General features: G+C 48.2%; 1 protein-coding gene across 3 annotated transcripts in view; it reads right to left on the bottom strand.

Moving 5' to 3' along the window:
* The window catches only part of LOC140395746 (glutamine-rich protein 2-like), a 342,552-nt gene that overhangs the window by 36,099 nt on the left and 291,207 nt on the right, over positions 1-15,246 (bottom strand). The window lies entirely within an intron of this gene.

Here is a 15,246-nt window from a genome sequence, read left to right on the forward strand (position 1 = left end):
AGGACAATATTTCTAAGATACCTGGGTCCTGGAACACCAGGATCTGGGGACATACGAGTCCAGAAGGCAATCTGGTTTGAAGCAAGAAGATGCTGTGGAACCAAATGGCCACCTGATGACGCTGTTGAAGAAATGCTTCTGCAGATTGCTGATGCTTTTCTTGCTGGTGTGGTGAGTGCTGTGTGTAACTGGCACGTCACCTCGGGTTAAACATGCTGGAAGTCAAGGATGTTCAACTGTACCTTGAGCACCAGTGGAATATGTGGATGGCAGGATTTGGTTCTGGTAAGATTGGGCCGTGTGGGAGGGGCCTGCACAGCTGCGGTTCCTGGACGGAGAATGGCACTGATACGTGGAACAAGTCACGCATTGATCATTTCTACGGCAAAGTTCTGGACATGATAACACAATCTCGGTTTATCCTCCGTTTTGTCAAGGAACCTGTGAGGGTGATACATGGGCGGGACTCTCCGGTCTCCGAAATCGCGTTCGTCGATCGGCCGGAGAATCCCCGTTGCCGTCGGTATGGGGGACGGCGCTCCTTTTGCGATGCTCCACCCCGTCCAAAACGGCTTCTTCGCTGAGCACACTGCCCGCCATCGGAACGCTCGCAGGACGTTACCCCTCCCCCCGATGGGCTGAGTTCCCGATGGGGTCGGTCACGTGTGATATTTTTATTTGGCGGCTGCAGACTGAGTCCAGCGCTGATCCGCGGGCAGGGGGGGCTTTGGCGGGGGCTGGCGGTACTAGTAGGGGGTGGCGAGCCTGGCAAAAGGGGGTCAGTATTTAGCAGGCCGGGTCCGTGCTCGGCTGGTTGCTCAGCATGCCTGCTGCAGGCGGCCATGGACCCGGCAATTCTCTGGCCGTATCAGCAACTGGAGCCGATTCCCACACCAGCGGCACCGCTTAGTCTCAATATCGGAGAATCCAGCCCCGTGTGTTTGGCTATTTTTGTGACATTGAGCTGATATATCTTTCCATTGGCAACAATTTGGAACCGTGACATTTCCTTGTTGACTAATGGTTAGTGTGAAATGTGGAATGTTTTGTAGTTGATTTTCAAATCTTTGTTACTATTGACCGTTTAATAAACAAAATATTCTCAAGTGGATTCCTCTGGGCAGACGTCTCGGGCGAGTGTTACTGTCTAGCAACCCAATCAGACTGGGAGGCCTGGACACTGCAGGGGTCAACACGACAGAGGCAGCAGCCAACAATCAAGCAGCCTCGAGCTAGGCCTCAGCACTGCGGCCAGAGGAGTGCATGGATCGGTCCAAGGAGTCTGGGGTCTGGGGCCCTGCTGTGGACAGGCCGTGTGTGCAGAGCGAGTCCTGCTGCTGGCATGGAATCCTGAGGGAAGGCGGAGAAGGATGGTGGGGGTTTGGTGGATTCTCCCAGCGTAGAAGCCAAAACGGATTATCGATCTCTCACACTCTCTAATCCCTCACAGGTTTCACATTGTGGACCCCACGGCAGCTGCTCTCACGGTGCTGGTGGCCGGATCCCGCAGACGGCAGCAACATCAACAGAAGCTCGAGGCAGCTGCCCTGTGCGGAGCCCCACCCCCACCCTGAGGACACAGCCGCCCATCAGGCCAGGGAGGGGCCCAGAGCGGGTCGCTGGTGGTCTGCTGTGACCTCCACAACCTTGCACGTCAGTGGGGCCGAGGTGGAGGAGGAGGGACAAGCGGCCTTGCCTGAGGAGGAGGAGGTGGGGCCGGACCCAGAGGTGCTGCAGGATGGGTCCGGGAAGGACCCGCAGGAGCTGCTGGAGGACAGCTGGTGGCGGTGAGGGTCCGGTGATACCCCGACACTCCGATACCCCGATACCCCGACACTCCGATACCCCGACACCCCGATACCCCGACACCCCGGTACCCTGATACCCCGACACTCCGATACCCCGACACCCCGATACCCCGACACTCCGATACCCCGACACCCCGATACCCCGACACTCCGATACCCCGACACCCCGACACTCCGATACCCCGACACCCCGATACCCCGATACCCCGGTACCCCGATACCCCGACACTCCGATACCCCGACACCCCGATACCCCGACATTCCGATACCCCGACACCCCGATACCCCGACACTCCGATACCCCGACACCCCGATACCCCGATACCCCGACACTCCGATACCCCGACACCCCGACACTCCGATACCCCGACACTCCGATACCCCGACACTCCGATACCCCGACACTCCGATACCCCGACACCCCGACACTCCGACACCCCGACACCCCGATACCCCGACACTCCGATACCCCGACACCCCGATACCCCGACACTCCGATACCCCGACACCCCGATACCCCGATACCCCGACACTCCGATACCCCGATACCCCGACACCCCGATACCCCGATACCCCGACACTCCGATACCCCGATACCCCGATACCCCGACACTCCGATACCCCGACACCCCGATACCCCGACACCCCGATACCCCGACACTCCGACACTCCGATACCCCGATACCCCGACACTCCGATACCCCGACACTCCGATACCCCGATACCCCGACACTCCGATACCCCGACACTCCGATACCCCGACACTCCGATACCCCGATACCCCGACACTCCGATACCCCGACACTCCGATACCCCGACACCCCAATACCCCGATACCCCGACACTCAGACACCCCGGTACCCCGACACCCCGATACCCCGACACCCCAATACCCCGATACCCCGACACTCCGACACCCCGACACTCCGATACCCCGACACCCCGATACCCCGACACCCCGATACCCTGACACTCTGATACTCCGATACCCCGACACCCCGATACCCCGATACTCCAATACCCCGACACCCCGACACTCCGACACCCCGATACCCCGACACCCCGACACTCAATTCTGGTCGCCACACTACCAGAAGGATGTGGAGGCTTTAGAGAGGGTGCAGAAGAGATTTACCAGAATGTTGCCTGGTATGGAGGGCATAAGCTATGAGGAGCGATTGAATAAACTCGGTTTGTTCTCTCTGGAACGAAGGAGGTTGAGGGGCGACCTGATAGAGGTATACAAAATTATGAGGGGCATAGACAGAGTGGATAGTCAGAGGCTTTTCCCCAGGGTAGAGGGGTCAATTACTAGGGGGCATAGGTTTAAGGTGAGAGGGGCAAGGTTTAGAGTAGATGTATGAGGCAAGTTTTTTACGCAGAGGGTAGTGGGTGCCTGGAACTCGCTACCGGAGGAGGTAGTGGAAGCAGGGACGATAGGGACATTTAAGGGGCATCTTGACAAATATATGAATAGGATGGGAATAGAAGGATACGGACCCAGGAAGTGTAGAAGATTGTAGTTTAGTCGGGCAGTATGGTCGGCGCGGGCTTGGAGGGCCGAAGGGCCTGTTCCTGTGCTGTACATTTCTTTGTTCTTTGTTCTTTGTCCGATACCCCGACACCCCGATACCTCGACACTCCAATACCCTGACACTCCGACACCCCGATACCCCAGACCACAACTCTCCAACCAAGCTCCCCTTGCTCCTGCATAGGCTTGGTACATTTTCCTACCGCTTCTCATTAATGCAAATTCTCATTTAACAAAGAGATCTAGGAGTACAGGTTCATAGCTCCTTGAAGGTGGAGTCGCAGGTGGACAGGGTGGTGAAGAAGGCATTCGGCATGCTTGGTTTCATTGGTCAGAACATTGAATACAGGAGTTGGGACGTCTTGTTGAAGTTGTACAAGACATTGGTAGGGCCACACTTGGAATACTGTGTGCAGTTCTGGTCACCCTATTACAGAAAGGATATTATTAAACTGGAAAGAGTGCAGAAAAGATTTACTAGGATGTTGCCGGGACTTGATGGTTTGAGTTATAAGGAAAGGCTGGAGAGACTGGGACTTTTTTCCCTGGAGCGTAGGAGGCTTAGGGGTGATCTTATAGAGGTCTATAAAATAATGAGGGGCATAGATAAGGTAGATAGTCAACATCTTTTCCCAAAGGTAGGGGAGTCTAAAACTAGAGGGCATAGGTTTAAGGTGAGAGGGGAGAGATTCAGAAGGGCCCAGAGGGGCAATTTCTTCACTCAGAGGGTAGTGAGTGTCTGGAATGTGCTGCCAGAGGTAGCAGTAGAGGCGGGTACAATTGTGTCTTTCAAAAAGCATTTAGATAGTTACATGGGTAAGATGGGTATAGAGGGTTATGGGCCAAGTGCGGGCAACTGGGACTAGCTTAATGGTAAAAACTGGGCGGCATGGACTGGTTGGGCCGAAGGGCCTGTTTCCATGCTGTAAACTTCTATGATTCTATGATAATGCGAGGGGCTGTGCCTTTAACCATTTAGGCTCTGCACTAAGTTCCATTTTTAAAATCCTCTATCTCTCCACAACTGTTATACCGCCCCCCCCCCCCCCCCCCACCCCCGGCCGATTTTAGCTGTAAGCCGATTGTTTTGCACAGGCTCCTGCGAAACTCCACCATGATGCTGATGCGCTATGAACACAGTGTTGGTTTTACTGTTGAAATGACAGAGAAACCTCAGAGCAAACAATGTTCTTCCCTCTGAAAGAGTATTCCTGCCACTAATTCCCTTTAATCCAACTGCCAGCATTAACCTCACTACACAAGCAAACACATGCCCTCAATATGCAAGAAATAAACATCACTCATAGAAACATGGAACATGGAAAATAGGAGCAGGAGGCCATTCTGCCCTTCGAGCCATGGCTGATCATCCAATTCAATAGTCTGATCTCGCTTTTCCCATATCCTTTGATCCCCTCCTCCAAGTGCCATATCCAACTGCTTCTTGGAAACATAATGTTTTGGCCTCAACTACTTCCTGTGGTAACGAGTTATTGGGAACATCGTTATTATCTTAATAGGGCAACACAGTAGTAATAGGGCAACCCGGTAGTAATAGGGCAACCCGGTAGTAATAGGGCAACACGGTAGTAATAGGGCAACACGGTAGTAATAGAGCAACACGGTAGTAATAGGGCAACACAGTAGTAATAGGGCAACACAGTAGTAATAGGGCAACCCGGTAGTAATAGGGCAACCCGGTAGTAATAGGGCAACACGGTAGTAATAGGGCAACACGGTAGTAATAGAGCAACACGGTAGTAATAGGGCAACACAGTAGTAATAGGGCAACACAGTAGTAATAGGGCAACACGGTAGTAATAGGGCAACACGGTAGTAATAGGGCAACACGGTAGTAATAGGGCAACACGGTAGTAATAGGGCAACACAGTAGTAATAGGGCAACATGGTAGTAATAGGGCAACATGGTAGTAATAGGGCAACACGGTAGTAATAGGGCAACACAGTAGTAATAGGGCAACACGGTAGTAATAGGGCAACACAGTAGTAATAGGGCAACACGGTAGTAATAGGGCAACACGGTAGTAATAGGGCAACACGGTAGTAATAGGGCAACACGGTAGTAATAGGGCAACACGGTAGTAATAGGGCAACACGGTAGTAATAGGGCAACACAGTAGTAATAGGGCAACACAGTAGTAATAGGGCAACACAATAGCACAATTGCTTCACAGCTCCAGGGTCCCAGGTTCGATTCCTGGCTTGGGTCACTGTGCGGAGTCTGCACGTTCTCCCTGTGTGTGCGTGGGTTTCCTCCGGGTGCTCCGGTTTCCTCCCACAGTCCAAAGATGTGCAGGTTAGGTGGATTGGCCATGTTAACTTGCCCTCAGCTAAGGTGGGGTTACTGGTTTACAGGAACAGGGAGGCGTGGGCTTAAGTGGAGTGCTCGTTCCAAGAGCCGGTTCAGATTCGATGAGCCGAATGGCCTCCTTCTGCACTGTAAATTCTAGGATTCTCTGAGTTTCACATGTTCACCACTCTCTGGGTGAAGACATTTATATATTTTTTAATTCCTTTACTAGATGGGGGCGTCGCTGGTTAGACCAGCATTTTTTGCCAATCCCTAGTTGCCCTTCAGACGGTGGGGGTGAGCTGCCTTCTTGAACCGCTGCGGTCCATGAGGTGTAGGCACACCCACTGTGCTGTTGGGGAGGGAGTTCCAGGATTTTGTCCCAGCGACAGTGAAGGAACGGCCGATATAACGGTCTCCCCCATATCCTCAGACTGTGCCCCCTGGTTCTGGACACCCCCACCATCGGGAACATCCTTCCTGCATCTACCCTGAATAGTCCTGTTAGAATTTTATATGTCTCTATGAGATCCCCCCTTATTCTTCTGAACTCCAGCGAGAACAATCCCAACCTAGTCAATCTCTCCTCATATGACAGTCCCACCATCCCTGGAATCAGTCTGGTAAACCTTCGCTGCGCTCCCTCCACAGCAAGAACATCCTTCCTCAGAGAAGGAGACCAAAACTGCACACAATACTCCAGGTGTGGCCTCACCAAGGCCCTGTATAATTGCAGCAACACATCCCTGCTTCTATACTCGAAACCTCTCGCAATGAAGGCCAACATACCATTAGCCTTCTTTACCGCCTGCTGCACCTGCATGCTTACCTTCAGCGACTGGTGCACAAGGACACCCAGGTCCCGCTGCACACTCCCCTCTCCTAATTTATGGCCATTCAGATAATCATCTGCCTCCCTGTTTTTGCTCCCAAAGTGAATAATCTCGGGCGAGATTCCCCCAGCCCTGGGACGGGCCGGAGAATCCCCGCGAACGGGCCACGCTGCCCCGATGTCGGTGTGGTTGGTGCTGCCCCGGTCGCGAGCCGCTCTACGCGGCCAGCACGCCGATTCTCCGGCACGGATGGGCCGAGCGGCCGTAAGAAAAGAACCGCGTCCCGCCGGCGCCGTTCTAACCTGCTCTGGACCGGCGGGACCTCGACGTTGAGGGGTCGGATGGCAGCCTGTGGGGGGGGGGGGGGGGGGGTGACCCTGAGGGGGGGCCACTGAAGGCCACTGCGTGGATCCCGCGGTGCGCAGTTCGCGCCGCGTTCAGCAGCTGGAGAGGTGCGAACTAGTCCAGCGCTGTGCTAGCCCCCTGTAGGGGCCAGAATTAGTCATGGGGTTGGCCCGTTCACACCGTCGTAAAATGCGACAGCGTTTATGGTGCTGTGGACACTCCGTGAATCCCGCCCCTCATAATTCTCCACATTATACCGCATCTGCCATTCATTTTCCCACTCACTCAACTTGTCCAAATCACACTGAAGGATCTCTGTATCCCCCTCACAGCTCACCCTCCCACCCAACTTGGTGTCAGCTGCAAATTTGGAGACATTACATTTTGTTCCCTCATCTAAATCATTGATATATATTGTGAATAGCTGGGGTCCCAGCACCGATCCCTGCGATACCCCACTGGTCACTGCCTGCCTGTCACTGGGGTCCCAGCACCGATCCCTGCGATACCCCACTGGTCACTGGCTGCCAATTTGAAAAAGGCCCGTTAATTTCTAGTCTTTGTCTCCTGTCTGCCAACCAGCTTTCTATCCACCTCAATACACTGCCCCTAATCCTATGCGCTTAATTTCACACGCTAATCTTTTATGCGGGACTTTGTCAAAAGCTTTCTGAAATTCCAAATAAACCACATCCTTGTCAACTCTGCTAGTTACAGCCTCGAAGAATTCCAGTAGATTTGTCGAGCATGATTTCCCATCATAAATCCAGCCTGACTCTGTCCGATCCTGCCACTGCTTTCTCAGTGCTCGGCTATAAAACCTTTGATAATTGATTCTAGAATTTTCCCCACTACCAACATCAGGCTGACTGGTCTATAATTCCCTGTTTTCTCTCTACCTCCCTTTTTAAACAGTGGAGTTACATTCGCCACCCTCCAATCTGCAGGAACTGTCCCAGAGTCCATAGAATCCTGGAAGATGACCACCAATGTATCCACTATTTCTAGAGCCTGTTCCTTAAGCGCTCTGGGATGAAGATGACCAGGCCCTGGGGATTTATCAGCCTTCAATCCCAATTTCCCCCTAATATTGATCTCCTTCAGTTCCTCCCTCTCACTAAACACTGCTTTCCCCAACATTTCTGGTATCTGATTTGTGCCCTCATTTGTGAAGACAGAATCAAAGTATGTGTTTCGTTACTCAGCCATTTCTTTGTCCCCTATAATACAGTCTCCTGTTTCTGACTGTAAGGGACCTACATTTGTCTTCACCAATCTTTTTCTCTTTATGTACCTATAGAAACTTTTACAGTCAGTTTCTATATTCCCTGCCAGCTTACTCTCGTACTGTACTTTCCCCTTCTTAATCAATCCCCTGGTCCTTCTTTGCTGAATTCTAAACTGCTCCCGATCCTCAGACCTGTTGTTTGTCTTGGCCAATTTGTATGCTCCTTGGATTGAATACTATCCCTAATTTCCTTGTAAGCCATGGATTGGCCAACTTTCCCGTTTTACTTTTGTGTCAGACAGGAATGAACAGTTGTTGCAGTTCCTCCATGCGGTGCTTGAATGTTTGCCGCTGTCTATCCCCTGTCATCCCTTTCAGCAACATTCCCCTATTGATCAAAGCCAACTCATGCCTGATATCATCGTAGTTCCCTTTATTAAGATTCAGGATTCTAGTCTCAAAATCAACTACTTCACTCTCCATCTGGATGAAACATTCCATCATGTTATGGTCGCTCATCCCCAAGGGGTCTCGCACAGCCAGATTGTCAATGATTCCCCTCTCATTACACAGCACCCAGTCTAAGATGGCCTGCTCTCTCGTTGGTTCCTCAACATATTGGTCCAGAAAACCATCCCGTGTACACTCCAGGAATTCCTCCTCTACGGTATTATGGTTAATTTGATTTGCCCAATCTATATGCAGATTAAAGTCACCCATAATTACAGATGTTCCTTTATTGCACGCGTCTCTAATTTCCTGTTTAATGCCATTCCCAACATCAGCACTGCAGTTTGGGGGTCTGTATCCGATGCCCACTAATGTTTTTTGCCCCTTGGTATTTCTCAGCTCTCCCCAGACTCCACATAGTCAGAGCCAATATCCTCCCTCACTATTCTGTTAATTTCCTCTTTAACCAGCAATGCCACTTCACCACCTTTTCCTTTTTGTCTGTCCTTCCTAAATACTAAATACCTTTGGATATTCAGTCCCCATCCCTGGTCACCCTGCAGCCATGTCTCCGTAATCCCAATTATATCCATTTACGTCTATTTCTGCAATTAGATCATCCACGTCACGGCGAATGCTCCACGTGTTAAGGCACAAATCTTTTAAACTTGTCTTTTTACCATCACTTGTCTCATTCCCAATATTTTTCACTGGGGCCCTGTTGGAATCTTGGTTTGTCTGCCTATCACTTTTCTTATTCTCCTTTTTGTCTTTCATTTTTGTCCATGTTTCCTCCTCCTCTGACTCCTTGAATAGGTTCCCATTCTCTGCCAGATTAGTTTAAACCCTCACCAGCCACTCGAGCAAATACTCCCCCTGGGACATCAGTCCCGGTCGTGCCCAGGTGTAACCCGTCCAGTTTGTGCAGGTCCCTCCTCTCCCAGAATCGGTCCCAATGCCCCGGAAACTGAAACCCAGGATGCAATTCTCCGCCCACGTTGCGCTCAAGGGAGAGGACTGTGCAGCCGGAGAGTTTCGGGAGAGGCCACCAGCAAGCTTCCTGACAGACTCCATGTCTCCCGGGATTCGCCGGAGTCCTGCGAGACGGCGGAGTCGGGAACCCACCCCAAATGGGCGGGACCAGATGATGCTCGTGGATGTAGGTCGTATACCTCCTTCGAATCTCCGGACTCCACAGGGAGGCTCAAACATGGACCAGGTGGAACGGAACCCGGAGGGTCTCCCGGGTCACCAGTGCAGGGTGGCCCCCTGGCCCTCCTCTGGGAACATGGGCACCTTGGCACTGCCAAGCCAGCAGGAGCACTGCCTGGGTGCCAGTGCAAGGGTCAGGGGGCGAGGGGGTCATGTCCATGAAAGGAGTGTGGAGGGGCGTTTGAAGGGTGGTGGTAAGTAGGGGCTTCCGGGAGGTTGGAGGGTGACAGGTGGGGGTCCTGGAAGGGAGAGGCTGCTGTAAGGGGGCTTGGGGGTGCCTGAAGAGGGCGGCCCCCCAGTGACCCCATAGTGGGGGTGTCCTCACTTGGGGTGTGTGGGCAGTCCCCATGTGTGTGGGGGGTGACATTGCCCATGTGTGTGGGGGTGACATTGCCCATGTGTGTGGGAGTGACATTGCCCATGGGTGTGGGGGTGACATTGCCCATGTGTGTGGGGGTGACATTGCCCATGGGTGGGGGATGATGATCCACAAGCTCACGTGTAGATGTGAGCAGTAAATGTGTGTACTCAGTATGTGAGCAGTGAATGTGTATACTCAGTATGTGAGCAGTAAATGTGTGTACTCAGTATGTGAGCAGTAAATGTGTATACTCAGTATGTGAGCAGTGAATGTGTATACTCAGTATGTGAGCAGTGAATGTGTATACTCAGTATGTGAGCAGTGAATGTGTATACTCAGTATGTGAGCAGTAAATGTGTGTACTCAGTATGTGAGCAGTAAATGTGTATACTCAGTATGTGAGCAGTGAATGTGTATACTCAGTATGTGAGCAGTAAATGTGTATACTCAGTATGTGAGCAGTGAATGTGTATACTCAGTATGTGAGCAGTAAATGTGTATACTCAGTATGTGAGCAGTAAATGTGTATACTCAGTATGTGAGCAGTGAATGTGTATACTCAGTATGTGAGCAGTAAATGTGTGTACTCAGTATGTGAGCAGTGAATGTGTATACTCAGTATGTGAGCAGTAAATGTGTGTACTCAGTATGTGAGCAGTAAATGTGTATACTCAGTATGTGAGCAGTGAATGTGTATACTCAGTATGTGAGCAGTAAATGTGTGTACTCAGTATGTGAGCAGTGAATGTGTATACTCAGTATGTGAGCAGTAAATGTGTGTACTCAGTATGTGAGCAGTAAATGTGTATACTCAGTATGTGAGCAGTGAATGTGTATACTCAGTATGTGAGCAGTGAATGTGTATACTCAGTATGTGAGCAGTAAATGTTTATACTCAGTATGTGAGCAGTAAATGTGTATACTCAGTATGTGAGCAGTAAATGTGTGTACTCAGTATGTGAGCAGTAAATGTGTATACTCAGTATGTGAGCAGTAAATGTGTATACTCAGTATGTGAGCAGTAAATGTGTATACTCAGTATGTGTGCAGCAAGGTGGATACAGAACTGGCTAGGCCATAGAAGGCAGAGGGTAGCAATGGAGGGATGCTTTTCTAATTGGAGGGCTGTGACCAGTGGTGTTCCACAGGGATCAGTGCTGGGACCTTTGCTCTTTGTAGTATATATAAATGATTTGGAGGAAAATGTAACTGGTCTGATTAGTAAGTTTGCAGACGACACAAAGGTTGGTGGAATTGCGGATAGCGATGAGGACTGTCTGAGGATACAGCAGGATTTAGATTGTCTGGAGACTTGGGCGGAGAGATGGCAGATGGAGTTTAACCTGGACAAATGTGAGGTAATGCATTTTGGAAGGGCTAATGCAGGTAGGGAATATACGGTGAATGGTAGAACCCTCAAGAGTATTGAAAGTCAAAGAGATCTAGGAGTACTGGTCCACAGATCACTGAAAGGGGCTACACAGGTGGAGAAGGTAGTCAAGAAGGCATACGGCATGCTTGCCTTCATTGGCCGGGGCATTGAGTATAAGAATTGGCAAGTCATGTTGCAGCTGTATAGAACCTTAGTTAGGCCACACTTGGAGTATAGTGTTCAATTCTGGTCGCCACACTACCAGAAGGATGTGGAGGCTTTAGAGAGGGTGCAGAAGAGATTTACCAGAATGTTGCCTGGTATGGAGGGCATAAGCTATGAGGAGCGATTGAATAAACTCGGTTTGTTCTCACTGGAACGAAGGAGGTTGAGGGGCGACCTGATAGAGGTATACAAAATTATGAGGGGCATAGACAGAGTGGATAGTCAGAGGCTTTTCCCCAGGGTAGAGGGGTCAATTACTAGGGGGCATAGGTTTAAGGTGAGAGGGGCAAAGTTTAGAGTAGATGTACGAGGCAAGTTTTTTACGCAGAGGGTAGTGGGTGCCTGGAACTCACTACCGGAGGAGGTAGTGGAGGCAGGGACGATAGGGACATTTAAGGGGCATCTTGACAAATATATGAATAGGATGGGAATAGAAGGATACGGACCCAGGAAGTGTAGAAGATTGTAGTTTAGTCGGGCAGTATGGTCGGCACGGGCTTGGAGGGCCGAAGGGCCTGTTCCTGTGCTGTACATTTCTTTGTTCTTTGTTCTTTGTAAATGTGTGTACTCAGTATGTGAGCAGTAAATGTGTGTACTCAGTATGTGTGCAGTAAATGTGTATACTCAGTATGTGAGCAGTAAATGTGTATACTCAGTATGTGAGTAGTAAATGCGTATGCTCAGTATGTGAGCAGTAAATGTGTATACTCAGTATGTGAGCAGTAAATGTGTATACTCAATATGTGAGCAGTAAAGGAGTATACTCAGTATGTAAGCAGTAAATGTGTATACTCATTTTGTGAGCAGTAAATGTATATACTCAGTATGTGAGCAGTAAATGTGAGCAGTAAATGTGAGCAGTAGATGTGTATACTCAGTATGTGAGCAGTAAATGTGTGTACTCAGTATGTGAGCAGTAAAAGTGTATACTCAGTATGTGTGCAATAAATGTGTATACTCAGTATGTGAGCAGTAAATGTGTGTACTCAGTATGTGTGCAGTAAATGTGTATACACAGAATGTGAGCAGTAAATGTGTATACTCAGTATGTGTGCAGTAAATGTGTATACTCAGTATGTGAGCAGTAAATGTGTGTACTCAGTGTGTGCAGTAAATGTATATACTCAGAGTGTGCAGTAAATGTGTATACTCAGTATGTGAGCAGTAAATGTGTATACTCAGTATGTGAGCAGTAAATGTGTATACTCAGTATGTGAGCAGTAAATGTGAATACTCAGTATGTGAGCAGTAAATGTATATACTCAGGATGTGAGCAGTAAATGTGAATACTCAGTATGTGAGCAGTAAATGTATATACTCAGGATGTGAGCAGTAAATGTGTATACTCAGTATGTGAGCAGTAAATGTGTATACTCAGTATGTGAGCAGTAAATGTGTATACTCAGTATGTGGGCAGTAAATGAGTATACTCAGTATGTGAGCAGTAAATGTGTATACTCAGTATGTGAGCAGTAAATGTGAATACTCAGTATGTGAGCAGTAAATGTGTGTACTCAGTATGTGAGCAGTAAATGTATATACTCAGTGTGTGCAGTAAATGTGTATACTCAGTTTGTGAGCAGTAAATGTGTATACTCAGTATGTGAGCAGTAAATGTGTATACTCAGTATGTGAGCAGTAAATGTTTATACTCAGTATGTGAGCAGTAAATGTGTATACTCAGTATGTGAGCAGTAAATGTGTATAATCAGTATGTGAGCAGTAAATGTGTATACTCAGTATGTGTGCAGTAAATGTGTGTACTCAGTATGTGAGCAGTAAATGTGTATACTCAGTATGTGAGTAGTAAATGTGTATGCTCAGTATGTGAGCAGTAAATGTGTATACTCAGTATGTGAGCAGTAAATGTGTATACGCAGTATGTGAGCAGTAAATGTATATACTCAGTGTGTGCAGTAAATGTGTATACTCAGTTTGTGAGCAGTAAATGTGTATACTCAGTATGTGAGCAGTAAATGTGTATACTCAGTATGTGTGCAGTAAATGTTTATACTCAGTATGTGTGCAGTAAATGTGTATACTCAGTTTGTGAGCAGTAAATGTGTATACTCAGTATGTGAGCAGTAAATGTGTATACTCAGTATGTGTGCAGTAAATGTGTATACTCAGTATGTGAGCAGTAAATGTGTATACTCAGTATGTGAGCAGTAAATGTGTATACTCAGTATGTGAGCAGTAAATGTATTTACTCAGTGTGTGCAGTAAATGTGTATACTCAGTTTGTGAGCAGTAAATGTGTATACTCAGTATGTGAGCAGTAAATGTGTATACTTAGTGAGTGTGCAGTAAATGTTTATACTCAGTATGTGATCAGTAAATGTGTATACTCAGTATGTGAGCAGTAAATGTGTATACTCAGTATGTGAGCAGTAAATGTGTATACTCAGTATGTGAGCAGTAAATGTGTGTACTCAGTATGTGAGCAGTAAATGTGTATACTCAGTATGTGTGCAGTAAATGTGTATACTCAGTATGTGAGCAGTAAATGTATATACTCAGTATGTGAGCAGTAAATGTGTATACTCAGTATGTGAGCAGTAAATGTGTATACTCAGTATGTGAGCAGTAAATGCGCGTACTCAGTGTGTGAACAGTAAATGTGTGTACTCAGTGAGTGTGCAGTAAATGTGTATACTCAGTATGTGAGCAGTAAATGTGTGTACTCAGTATGTGAGCAGTAAATGTGTATACTCAGTATGTGAGCAGTAAATGTGTATACTCAGTATGTGAGCAATAAATGTGTATACTCAGTATGTGAGCAGTAAATGTGTACACTCAGTATGTGTGCAGTAAATGCGTGTACTCAGTATGTGTGCAATAAACGTGTATACTCAGTATGTACGCAGTAAATGTGTATACTCAGTATGTGAGCAGTAAATGTGTATACTCAGTATGTGTGCAGTAAATGTGTATACTCAGTATGTGTGCAGTAAATGTGTGTACTCAGTATGTGAGCAGTAAATGTGTATACTCAGTATGTGAGCAGTAAATGTGTATACTCAGTAGGTGAGCAGTAAATGTGTATACTCAGTATGTGAGCAGTAAATGTGTGTACTCAGTGTGTGTGCAGTAAATGTGCGTACTCAGTATGTGTGCAGTAAATGTGCATACACAGTATGTGTGCAGTAAATGTGTATACTCTGTATGTGAGCAGTAAATGCATGTAATCAGTATGTGAGCAGTAAATGTGTATACTCAGAATGTGAGCAGTAAATGTGCATACTCAGTATGTGTGCAGTAAATGTGTATACTCAGTATGTGAGCAGTAAATGTGTATACTCAGTATGTGAGCAGTAATTGTGTGTACTCAGTATGTGCGCAGTAAATGTGTATACTCAGTGTGTGTGCAGTAAATGTGTGTACTCAGTATGTGTGCAGTAAATGTGCATACTCAGTATGTGTGCAGTAAATGTGTATACTCTGTATGTGAGCAGTAAATGCATGTAATCAGTATGTGAGCAGTAAATGTGTATACTCAGTATGTGAGCAGTAAATGCGCGTACTCAGTATGTGTGCAGTAAATGTGTATACTCAGTATGTGTGCAG

This window comes from Scyliorhinus torazame, chromosome 18 (genome assembly GCF_047496885.1).
Source record: "Scyliorhinus torazame isolate Kashiwa2021f chromosome 18, sScyTor2.1, whole genome shotgun sequence".
NCBI classification, from domain to species: Eukaryota; Metazoa; Chordata; class Chondrichthyes; order Carcharhiniformes; family Scyliorhinidae; genus Scyliorhinus; species Scyliorhinus torazame.